Below are 13,950 nucleotides of genomic sequence, written 5' to 3'. Positions count from 1 at the left end.
CTGACAAAGCCTGAATCTGTTCCTGACATTGCCTGTGACAGGTGCCTTATTTCCAGGTTTGAGGTCTTAATTTACAAATAACCAGTTGGAGCTTACGTCTTGTGCGCAATTTGGAGGTTTAAAATATAGACCTAAAAGTACTTTCCTGATAAACGAAAGATGAAATTGGTATGGCCTTAGCGTCCATCCACATGATTGAACAATAAGATTTATATCTTGTCGAGTGTAGTCATGTTTGGAATTGACAACATGTACTTATCTGATGGTCAGTTTTGTCAATATAGAGATAGAAACCTGTCATTTTAAAAACCAATACTCTATGTAATAAATCCCAAGTGGTAACCGAAAGCTAAAGTCAAGTAAATATTTCTAAATGGGAAGTGAACAGTGATCGTCCGGTAAGAGGAAGAGAGAAAAATGGAGTTTAACATCCACTCAACACCAACTAGGTCATTTCTCGACTAACATGGTTCAGTTTTTTTTCTTTCCATAATTCACAAGCAAATTATTGAAATAGGAAATTGCACCATGTTAGTCCCGAATAAGGCTGTGCAAAAATATCGATATAATCGATAATCGGTAGAAGTTATTTAGCGATACGATAATCGATATTGAAATTCAAATATCGATTATCGGTATATTTAACTTCTGACGGCAAGTTACGGTCACTTTCACATGACTGAACTTGCCGTAGTCTGGCATGCAGACGAATGAACGAATACACAACGTCAACACTACAACTATTTCCCCCCTCTGCTTACAAACTGGCACATTTTAAATATATATTATTGTAAAAAAACTAAACTTTAAGATTAAATACATTATTTTAATATTTTCGTTGTTTTTGTTGTTATTACTAGTTGAAACTAAAATAGGTCACGCACTTTGTGAACAATGACGATCGCACGTGATATAGTAAAATTAGAATTATCTCCCTTCTTTGCTCTTGATAAAACTAATTGTATTATTAATGATCAACTCAGCTTTTATTACTAAATCATGTCAGATACAGCCCATACAAAACAGGTTTTTGACTTCCCGGGAAAATATCTAAATCTCTCATAATTTCTTGGAAGAATTCTACTTTGGTTTTCGTCAAAATTAACCAATCATAAAAATTCTACTTTGAAAGCCGGTAATTATTTTTTTATTGTCCAATCAATAGACGCCTTCTATTATATTTTATTCTATTATTAGTAACACTGTATGATCGCCAGTAACTTGCAAAGAGAAACCATGTATTGTCTTTGTATTTATCGGAGATATTGGAATAAAAAAAAGGTTCAAATGAATCAAGAACAAAACTTAGAATAATACTTAAGTTAATCCTACATTTAGCAACTAATTATTTTACATTAATTGTCCCCCGCCTTTCGAAGAAAGCAGGGGACTATTAAAATGGGTTCGTCCGTCTGTCTGTCTGTCCGTCTGTCTGTCCGTCTGTCTGTCCGTCACACTTTTTGGGACACAATAACTCTCTTCCTAATTGAGCTAGAATGTTCAAACTTGGTGTATGTGTTGATTAGGTCAATGCCTTGATGGAGTTCGAAGATGAGCATGTTCCGCTTAGGGTAAGCAGAGATAAGCAATTTGATTGGTTGATGCTTTGGGACACGATAACTTTAGTTCTAATTAAGTGAGATTGATGAAACTTGGTGTATAGTTTCATTACAGTAATACCTTGACTAAGTTTGATAATGAGCATTTTCTGCTCAGGGTAAGCAGAGCGATGCGCAATTTGATTTTTATATGTGTCCTCTAATTATTTTCCTATTTCGGCGGGGGACATCAGCCTCACTGTTGGTTTGTTGATTTTTTTACGTACATCGGCACAGTATGAGACTAGGATAATAACACTACTGTAACTCGATCAACACAAATAACAGGTCGGAAAAGTTTGGTTTTTCCGGAAGAATGATAATCGATTATTATCGATAATCGCTGACAAATTCTTGCCGATAATCGATATTGAAATTTCATATCGATTCCCAGCCTTAGTCCCGAATGACCATGTTTGTGTCGAATGGATGTTAAACCCCATTTCTCTTTCTCTAATGAAAATCGTCAATATTTACTTCCAATCGTTTCGTGACGTTAACTACCAGCGTAATAATAACTCAGTAGCCACTTGGGAATAAATCATTAAGATTTATGAGAGATATGATTTGTTTGATTTTATTCTTTTAGTAGTTTAAGATTCAAATTTATTGGTCTAATCCGTGTATGGCATGTTATATTTGAATGACAGAAAAATCTAAAGCTTTATATGATTGCTATGAAGATCTATCCAACTTTCAAGTTAATACATTGATTAAACAGTCAATTCTAAACCCTGCCACAATGATGGTTGTATGTTATTGGCCATCTCATCTCTCATCAACACACACACTTCTATGATTATTTTCACCTTCAGGAAATCTGGTCTATAAAAGACGATGATTTATTTATTTTCATCCTAGTGATAACCGAGAAATATTCTCAAGATTTTCAAACTAGGTCTTGGCATTTAACTGCTGCATGGCAGAGGCCCTGGCAAAGGAAAAAAAAGTGTATATTCATTCGGATGGGAATAAAAACAGATGTTCACCTGCGTGTGCTTGTGATAAAAGAATTGATGGAAACACTGCTCTCTGGGCAACACACAACTGGGCCCTTCCTTATTCACGAAAACTTAAACTAAGTTACAACCGAAATTTTAAGAAATACTGCAACTTCATTGGATATATGCAAATTTATTTTACTGGTCAGCCAATCGAATTGCAGTATTTCTTAAAATTTCCGATTGTATCTTAGTTTAAGTTTTCGTGAATAAGGGCCCTGGTCTTTAATAGCCGGGCCATGAGTTCACAAAGTATTCTCAGACTTAAGTTAAGAATTTACTAAACTTTCAATCACTGTTTATGAGAAATACCTTTGATCCAGAAACACAAAAAGTTGCACATAATTTCTTATTCATATATTTGATACATTAATACAACAAAAGTTTTATAAAGGGATATATTTTTGTTAAAATAAGGCGAACAATTGGTGCAGAACAAGTAAGATGTAGAACCTCAATTTATTGTTATTCTGTACTCTAATGAGAAGTAGTAAGGTGTTCCAGAGTAATTAGAAACTATTCAGAAAGCCCTCAAAACAAATGTGAAATACAAAAGTTGATCTATCCACAAAATATTCAAGTTACTCCTACCCCCCAATCCCCATTCCTCCTATTGGTAGAGACCACTACTTCCCATCGAATTATCAAATTCCTTCCATTGCTACAGACCCTATACTACTTGCAATCAAATTATTCATATACAGATTTATTATATATGGAACCCATATTTAGTTATATGGTGATATTAAACGTCTTTCCTTTTTCGGGGATTGCAGTAGTTCAGTTTTTATGGAACTATCTCCTTGACTACAATATCCCAGGTTTTAAAGACAGGTTCCTTTCCTTTATCTATTCTCTTAAAGTCTGATTTGAAACAAATGAAATGAAATGAAATGGGGTTTAACGTCCTACTGTTTTGCTCCGAACTGGGCTAATGAAGACGGGCATACGCCATACAGTGTGCTATGAGGGGAATTTTGCCCGGACAGCGGCACTACGGCCTACTCTTATATCGAATTCCAACTGTCAAGGGATCTTTACGTGCACGCCAATGTGTACATGGGACCTCGGTTTTTCGTCTCATCCGAATGACTAGACAGCTGTCCTTGTCAGGCCCTCCGTCCTGCGTCACTGACAAGGGGGAATCACGCCGGAAAATCTGAATGAACTTTCTCGGCCAATGCAGGGATCGAACACCCGACCTCCAGGCTAGCGAGCCAGCGCCTTACCCACTTAGCCACCGTGATCCCCCTGATTTGAAACAAGAAAAATGGATTTACTTTTTGTTCAAGAGTAAACAATGGAATCCAGGATATCACAGGTAGAATCTTTCTCATCCAATTTCAAACCATGATGATTGAGTTGGGTTTTCTTCAGAAAGTCATGATTTCTTTGTCATTTATGTTAAAAAAGTCTTGAAGCTCCTACTGATATTTTTACTAGCTTAATTATTTTGTGATGAAAAACATTATTAGGTTAATCTTAAAAACACATTCCCAGTAGCATTCAGCATTTCATTTATTTTTGTTTAAAGATGCATTTATGTAAGATTTAGATAAATAGCTTACAAGGGGGATTTGGATGGCCGAATCGTTCTATCATAAGGTCCGTCATTGAGTCAACTAGCGTGGATTCGATTCTTCGGTTGTACATGACAAGAAGTAGGGTTGCCTGTCCAACCTTGTGGGTTTTCTCCGGGTCCTCCAGTTTCCTCCCACTGCTAAAAACCCCTACGTGCAAGCGAATTATTGAAATAAAATTGAACCATGTGTTAGTGCCAAAATGACCTAGTTTGTGTTGAGTGAAGGTTAAACTCTCCCTCTCTCTCTCTCTCTCTCTCTCTCTCTCTCTCTCTCTCTCATATAGCTGAGGCTCTTGCTATAATAATTGAAAAATAGATAATGAATGTATTGAAAATTTCATTCAAATTATTTTATCAAATCTTGCAACAGTTTCCAATAATCAGTGTTGAAGTTCTTGCTGTTGATCATTTTGAAAAACGTTTTAAATCGATTGACTTCAAATTGATACACGTTTTTTATTTTTATCAGATGAGGAAGTCTATTGATTTCGTTGATTTCCAATAACTTGAACAGCTACTTTTGTATAATATGTGTGGTTTAATGGTTGAGAGTGAAATATTGGGTAATATATTGATGCGGCATGAGTATGTTATATATAATCCAAGTGTTGTTTCGGTATATATTAGGCAATGTCTTGCTCGAGACTATTAAACAACTTAAAATACAGACACTATCCACATTTTAATGAAAATGTAAATAATGATAGCACTAAGAAGAACTAGAAGCCAATCAAATTTTAATTATTTCAGATAATTACTTCATGGGTTCAAAACAATTAATTGAATTATCCCAATTTTTAAAATTCATCTTTAATTGTTTTTATTTACACATAAAAAGTATAAATGTAATTGTATCTCTCTCTCTCTCTCTCTCTCTCTCTCTAAAAGTGCTACTTTAAAAACTGCATATAAATCAATCCTCACGAATTAGACATATTGTGAAGTAAACAAAAGAATTGTGTTGTTCATCACTTAACAGATAATAGAAAATAAACTAGGTATCTGATTTTGTTTTACTAGATCACACTAATTAGATTTTTTGTTCTAACCGGTCTTGATAAATAAATACCTTCTTGAGCTAGTCACATGATATATTCAAAATTTCAAACCAGCACAACCAAGTACTTTTATTTTTTTAAATGTCTTTTTAGGGAAAAAGACGGAAAATATTTACAGGTGTTCGAAGAACAGAAAATCTATTTGGTGTGGTCTTACTAATTATTAGTATATAATATGGTCATGTTAGGCTGTAAGTGATTAGCATTGGTCTGAGAAACAGGGATTTTAATAAGCTGTTCATAGCCGCCTGTAGCCATTTGTTGTTTGAAAAAGCTAGGAATCCCTTAAAAACTACAGTACTGGGAAACTTGAGTATCTAATAGGAATACTAGTCCAAAAATGGTTCAATTCTGTTCAGTATTTACAAAGATATGTTGAATTGAAATTTCATCTATTTATGCAGCTCACTATGTAATCCGACTGCCACCATTTTGTTGTGGGCAACAAAAATGATAGTCCTCATTTGAATCTGATTGAAACCAAGTGGGGAGGTTTTCTAGCGTTGGTATTATTTTGTTTGATAAAAGGTAAATAATCAAAAATAGCGTGGATAATTAAGCTGTAAGAAATTTCATATTTTAGCGAAAAACCAATATGATGTATCGTTATATTAAGACACCAATCAGTGTGTCCTCTTATCTAATCCTTACCATTTATACCATCATAAGACTCAGCCATGTGCTGATTTCTGAATTGTTTAGTAATGGAAGCTACAGTAGCTGTGTGACTATGGAGCTGGTTCACTTTCACTGTAACAGGAGGTCCTAGGTGCAAACTCTGTGTTGACAAACACAGTTCCTTGGAATTTTCCAACCAGGTTTCCCATTGTCAGTGAGTGCAGAGGGTCTGGCAAGGATTAACTGTGTAGTCATTGGATGGTCCACCTATCCATCTCTACAGTACTCATTGACATGTACCTGTAATTGGATGAAGAGTGGGCTGAAATGCCAATGTCCAGGCAGAAATTCCCTAATAGCACACTGCCTGTCTTTATTAGACCAGTTAGTACAGAAAAGTAGAACATCGAATCCCATTACATTGCATTTGAGTTCAGTTTAGTAATAAGCAACTAAAGTGTACATTAACTACCCGTTTGACCTGGCCCATAAATATACAAACTTGCTGATTAATGATGACAAAGCCATTACTAAACATAATAGCCATTTCTCCTAGTTAAGGAAACAGAAATTCACAGAGAAACAAATATGCTGTACAGTCTTACACTAGAAACAATGTAATCTATTCTCTATTATCAGCTATAAAGTAGGGGAGTTGGATGGCCGAATGGTTAGCGTGTGCACATTGTATCATAAGGTCTGTCATTGAGTCAACTGGCGTGGTTTCGATTCCCTAGTTGTACATGACAAGGTGTAGGGTTGCCTGTTCAACCTCATGGGTTTTCTCTGTTTTCTCCCACTGCTAAAGACCCCTACGTGCAAGCGAATTATTGAAATAAAATTGAAATGACCTAGTTTGTGTCAGTGGACATTAAACAACATCTCTCTCTCTCAGCTATAAAGTGAACTCCTAATTAAGATGTTTCAGACTCTGTACAGATTATAATAACCAGCCACACATCACCACCTCATCTCCGTGACATGCCCAATTCTTTTAAAATGCTAACAGAGGCATCCACAAAAAAATAATGTGATGTCCAACCGAAGATAAACCACCCCTGTTCAGGCCAGAATATGCCCTCATAGCTAACACAATTGTAGAAAGTAAAATGACAGTATTTATGTTAGTTTCAAAGTGAACTACGTAATTTGTCATGCAGGTTATAGATACCTGTTGGCACCTGACAAAATGGCAGGCACTAGAGAAATCACGGCTAACCAGAGCCTGGATTGGTGGCTAACAATATCTGTGACCGGTACCTTATTTCCAGGCTTGTTAAAAGTGTTGAAAAAATATTCTGTCATCTCAAAACTGTTTTGTAGCTCATCAGAAGAGAAATGTTAATCACCATAACACGATTGTAGTTATTGATAACGTAGTTTTATTCCACAAATAGAAAATTAGACATATCTTTTGTTTAAAGTATTTATATGATGAATGTTTGTGTAACCTATCTTTAACTAGATATCTTACATTATTTCAATAGGAAAAGCTAAAAGTTTGGTCTGATATTTTGTTTGACTCAATTCCTCTGAAATATTGTTTTCATTTGAGTGGGTAAGACGCTGGCTCGCTAGGCTGGAGGTCGGGTGTTCGATCCCTGCATTGGCCGGGAAAGTTCATCCAGATTTTCCGGCGTGGTTTCCCCTTGTCAGTGATGCAGGGCGTAGGGCCTGACAAGGACAGCTGTCTAGTCGCTAGATGGGATGATAAACCAAGGTCCCGTGTACATATTGGTGTGTACGTATAAGATCCCTCGGCAGTTGGAATTCGATATAAGAGTAGGCCATAGCCCCGCTGCCCGGGCAAAATTTCCCTCATAGCAAACTGTATGGTGTATGCCCGTCTTCATTAGCCCAGTTTAAGAGCAGAACAGTAGGACGTTAAACCCCATTTCATTTCATTTCTGTTTTCATTTGAAAGGTTTTGAATAGTTACCAGTTGCCTTAGTGATGTACACACTTTGTTCATGACAGAAATAAAATTTATTTGAATACCGATGAATAGTTTATGAGAAACTAATTTTTTTGTAACTTTGAGATTCATGTGATGAATTTTTACCATATGTTAATTTAAATAGATATCTTACTATATTTTGGGAGAAAATTCTTTCAAAAGGAAAAAAACCCCAAGAATTTCTTTTTATTTTTTGATCATATATTTTTTGTTTGTTTTATATTACCTCACTCCAGCTGAAATATTGTTTTGAATAGTTCCCAGTTGCCTCGTTATATACGCACAGTGTTCACAGCAGAAATAAAATTTATTTTAATACCGATGAGGATATACAGTTTGTGAGAATCTCATTTCCTGTAACTTTGAGATTCATGTGAGCTCTGTATGATTATTCTTGATTTAAAGTAAAGTAATTTATGTTCTTTCAAACCAGTCTTGCTAACGTGAAAGGTTTATATTTAGGTTTCCCTTCTTAATAACTACTAAAAAACACATCCTATCTGATAGGTGTAAGTTAAGTTAAGATAAATGACTATATTCTATATTAAAATCTTAGATTAATTACAAATCTGGGGGTCACGGTAGCTAAGTTGGTAAGGTGCTGGCTCACTTGCCTGGAGGTTGGGTGTTTGATCCCTGCATTGGCCGAGACAGTTCATCCAGATTATATTCCATTATATGCCCTTCGGGCATCTCCGATTTATATTGCATATTTCTCATTGATCTAAATAAATATGTATACTAACTCAACATTCAAAGTCTAAAAATAGCACAATTGCACGTGCAGCACTGTGTCAACATACGCCTGACTATAAATAAGAGGTAAGGCTCGGCTCTAGTTGTCTTTTTCTTTTTTGATCTAGACCATGACTAGTAGTGGCGCACTACATAGTCATATTATATCGTATACTATTACTTTGCGATTTTGTTGGATCGTAGATTCAATTCCTTTTTTACGTGATCGTGACCGGTACGCTGTGCTGGTCCATATATTTTTTGTGGCGTTGTTTCACGCCCGTTTATTGCTTTATTCCATGTTGAATTTAGTAAATCTCCAAGCGATGATTTTGAGAGGTTTTGTCCGGAGAGTCTGTTTCTATAAACTTAGACCCGGACATTCTCATCCTTGATGAAGGTTAGACCTCTTGGTTGATGTAGATACGATCGGTATAAGATAAGCCGCCATTAAATTATAAATATCTCAACCGGATGTTTACACTGGTAACGAGGCGGCTAAAGGGACAAGTAATAAATCGTATTTTTAAAAAAGAAAGGTATAGTGCTTTCTAAACCTTGTGACTAAAACAAGATTCGTAATGTCCCGATCAGGTAGATAAATTCAGGCCGAGTGGTATTGCCATTACGGATACTGTGGATTCTTTTGTTTCACCATTAATTTCACTCTACCCCAATCTGTCTGTTGATTGCAGTCATTTTGACATTTTCCATGTCAGTAATAATCGTGTCGCTTGGTGTTGATAATCATTTTTTTCTATCTACGTGACCACGTGTCCTCTGTTCGGAGTGTATATTTTAATGGAAATAATTATGTTTTTACTTCTACCGCCAACAAATGGATATATAGGCCTGTTATACATCTAAGTCCTTATACAGGTAGTTTTAGTAATAATAGCCTAGTCTTTATATATGACTATATAGTTCAAATGAAAATGAAATAAATGAATAAATGGAAATAATTATGCTTTTACTTCTACCGCCAACAAATGGATATATAGGCTTGTTATGCATCTAAGTCCTATACCGGTAGTTTTAGTAATAATAGTCTTTATATATGACTATATAGACAAATGAAAATGAAATAAATGACACAGTAGCCTACCAATTTATAACACTTATGTAAGAAGAGATGATTTTAAAATCAATTAAATTTTATATTTTTAACGATTTTGTTTACAGACAACAATGTTAATAATAATGTCATTGATGAGAAAAAAAATGAAATGAAATGAGGTTTAACTTCTACTGTTCTTTTCCGACTGGGCTTATATAAAGATGGGGTCATTGACGAGCACAAGACTTGTCAGGCAAATTCGTCATGCAAATGCATCATTTTGTTCAGACCAATCTATGGAACCTAATGGTTCATAATTTTTGACCCTGAATCAACAGTATAATGATTTCAGTCCTGACCAGGGGTTCAGTGATTTTGTTTTTTCCCCCATTTTTCAGGGTGACAATGCAGTAAATGATTCGATCGTTAATCTATAAACTAGTTAATATGGTTACCATGAAGCATGTTGAGATAGATTAACTGGTTGTTAAAGACCCTATTTAAAAAGAAAAATTACAAATGCATGTGGCCGTATGTTGCACCTCAGGTGGACACTGACATTTGGTCAGTTTTTACTCCGTCAAGCACAGTCACAAGATGTGGCTATTCAGGATATACAGAAGATAATGGGCCTTGGTGTTTCACCCTTATTGTCATTGCTGTCAAAAAATTAAGATACAAAAAATTCTATTGCTGATTCAGTAAGTGATCCAGGGTAATACCCATTTGGAATTGTCTTTTAAAACTTAGGAATTCCCTTAAACGCTATTTAAGTCGTTGATATCACCCACTCTGTTCTTCCAATCGGCCAGTCGATACGACTTTATATAGATCAGTCAATCAATTATACATTATATGTATTATTTGGTAATCATGTTGAGTCGAGTACTAAGCAGCAATCCTTTTACAGGCCTCCATTTTCAGGGCAGCATCAACCCAGCTTATGTAACACCTGTAGGTAATACTTTTGTAGCCAGCCAGATTTCGAATACTTTTTAGGCAGTTGGTCTATCGTGACATCAGATAACTGGATTCTTAATACAGTTAGCGGGTACCGGTTTGAGTTTTCTTCAACCACCCTTTCAACTTTGCTTGCCTAACCACCTCTGTATATTTCAGAGCAGATGGAGTTTGTTGATTAATTTAATGTTAAGTAAGAAGGCTTTATGTCCAGGTATTCCCTGGTTTTCATACCAATCAGTTTATTTCTAATATCTTTTTAGTTACAGAAAAAGACTGACGATTATCGTCCTGTTATAAACCTGAAAACATTTTACACAAGAAACTTTATGCTTTGCTTCTATCAGTATAATACATAGAGAGGATTTTCTATCATTAATGGATCTAAAAGATGTTTTTTTTTTTATTCATATTCGTCCAGATCATCATAAATAATATTTACATTTTATTTGAGATCAAACGGTTGAGATTACGTCTCCGTTTCAGAGTTTCCTCAGCTCCAAGAGTTCTTTATAAAGTTTTTCAAATCAAATTTTGCAATCCTTCGCAGGCAGTGTATACATTGTTCATATTTTACAGACAATTCTATTTTTTCTTTTCCACTATCAACACTGCAAAAGAATGTGGTTTTACACACAGAAAGCTGTAAGATATTTTCGAGAGCTAGGATTTCCTTCTAAAGAAATTATTTTTTAGAATTTACTATTAATTGTCATTTATTTACTGATCTCTTACTCAACGAAGGATAAAGTCAAAACCAAGGCCAGAGCTTTATTAACATCAAACAAGCTATCTATCAGACAAAGAGTATTTTATTGGACTGTGTTCCTTTTCTACGAACAGCAATACTTTTAGTACCTTTGCCTATATAAAAGAGTAATCTAGAGCTTTAAGTTAAACAGAATGTAATTATTCATATGGGTATTTCCCTCAATGACATTTGAGTTAAACTGGCGGTTACATATAACATTAGCATTTAAAATGGTAACCATATTAGACCACTCTTGTGTCTTTACTTTGGATGCTTCTCTTTATGTATAGGGTGCTCACTTCTTATGATATTCACATCTATCTGCTTTGGAATAGTTCAGAATATCAATAAATTATCTTGAACTGCTGGCAGTTTTCTATGGATGGACATCATTGTGCAGCAATTTATCTAATACGCATATACTTGTTCCATGTGATAACACTATATCCTATAATTATCATATATTTATAATATTGGGGAACTATAGATAAATTGTTTTAAAATAAGCAAACAAATTTGGTACCGGTGTGCTTCTAGAAATATTTATCTGCTAAATATAGATCATTATGTCTCATAGCATAACAGATGCATTATCTAGACATTTTTCTGACTTCACAGAATTGAAGTTGATTAAGCACATTTTTCATAGGGTATGTAATCTTTTATCTGTACCGGACATAGATCTATTTACACCACAGCTTATTTACCAAGTTGTAAAGTATGTATCTTGACAGTCTGATCCATTTTGTTTGGCTCTTGAATATGATGTATTTAAGATGAGTTGATTTAATTTTCACCAATACATCTTCCTCTTCTCACTGAAAGTTTCAGTGTAGTTGCCAAGTACCGGTATCTCAACAAAATAATCAGAGACCATGCTATAATTATAGTGCCAGGATGGCCAATACCGGTATGATATTCTAGACTCTTAGCAATGCTAATTTCTAACCCCATTCATTTGCTCCTACGGAAGGACCTCTTGCGTTTAGTTCACCATGGGATGTGCTACCCCATGGGAGGGAAAATTTTATACATGAATGCTCGTCTCAAGCAAACCCTCACTAATAGAGGACTATCACAACATGCTATTGACACTATTCTCAGGTCCTGGAGACCAGGAATTAACAAACAGTATAATCTGGCCTTGAGACGATAGAATTTTTAGGCAGATCGGAAACAAATTGATCCTTTGGATCCCACTGTAGAAAATATTGCAAATTATTTGAGTGATTTGTTGTCTAGTATTCCTATAGTGTTGCTAACACCTACAGATCAGCAATTGTTCAGACTCTGAATGTTTCAGGCAGCAGGAAGTTCAGAAACCATGCCATTATTTATTGTTTTTTGGAAGGTATTTTTAATCTTGATCCTCCAAAATCTTGTTTTGTAGCAACCTGGTGTGTTTCTATTCTATTAAATTGTTTTTTTGCCTTAGAAGGTATATCTTTGAAGCTTCTCACTTATATAACAGTGAACTTATTGGCTCTAGCTACAGCCCAAAGGTGCCACATTAAGAGCTTTTAGTATTAATCGCTTTCTAGATTATGGCAATGCTATAAGGTGAGGAAGTGAAAGTTTGGAAAATTTCTTGTCAATCTTCTCCTCTATACCAGGTCAAATTGGATTAGTTTACTGATATACTCTCCAGTATTATCTTGAATTAACTTCAGAACTTATTGTATCTCATACATGTATTACACTCAGAACTTATTGTATCTCATACATGTATTACACTCAGAGCAGTAACGCCATCTACCGTTGGCTTAAGAAACCATTGTACTGGCAGGAATTGATACTTCTGAATATAAGCCTCATTGAATTCGTTCAACTTCCTGATCTGCATCGTTTAATTCTGGATACTCTATTTCAGACAATCTTAAAACAGTATCATGGAACAATGATAAGTTTTTTTTGTTCTACAGGAAATAATACATTTTTTTTAATTATATGGATAAATTTTAACAGCCTACTATTTGTTTTCTCTTTTGTTGACAACCCTTTCAATGATGCAATATAAATCGGAGATGCCCGAAGGGCATATAATGGAATATATATAGCCCGAGGGCTCGAGGATTTATATACCCTCCCTTTAGCCTTCCCAGTGCTATATATGGTTGCCAACAAAACTTTAAAGAGACAACTAGAGCCGAGCCTTACCTCTTATTTATAGTCAGGCGTATGTTGACACAGTGCTGCACATGCAATTGTGCTATTTTTAGACTTTGAATGTTGAGTTAGTATACATTTTATTTAGATCAATGAGAAATATGCAATATAAATCCTCGAGCCCTCGGGCTATATATATTCATATAATCCTTCTCATCCATCGCGCCCTTCGGGCGCTCGGATGAGAGGAGATTTTCCAGCGTGGTTCCCCCTTATTAGTGATGCAGGACAGAGGGCCTGACAAGGACAGCCATCTAGTCGTTCGAATGGGATGAAAAACCAAGGTCCTGTGTACACGTTTGCGTGCATGTAAAAGATCCCTTGACAGTTGGAATTCAATATAAGAATAGGCCATAGTGCCGTTTTCCGGGCAAAATTTCCCTCATAGTACACTGTATGGCGTATGCCCGTCTTCGTTAGCCCAGTTCGGAGCAGAACAGTAGGACGTTAAACCCAATTTCATTTAA

The sequence above is a fragment of the Patella vulgata genome, chromosome 9, assembly GCF_932274485.2.
Source record: "Patella vulgata chromosome 9, xgPatVulg1.2, whole genome shotgun sequence".
Lineage (NCBI taxonomy): Eukaryota > Metazoa > Mollusca > Gastropoda > Patellidae > Patella > Patella vulgata.
The sequence above is the reverse complement of the archived record's forward strand: the minus strand, read 5'-3'. Positions refer to the sequence as shown.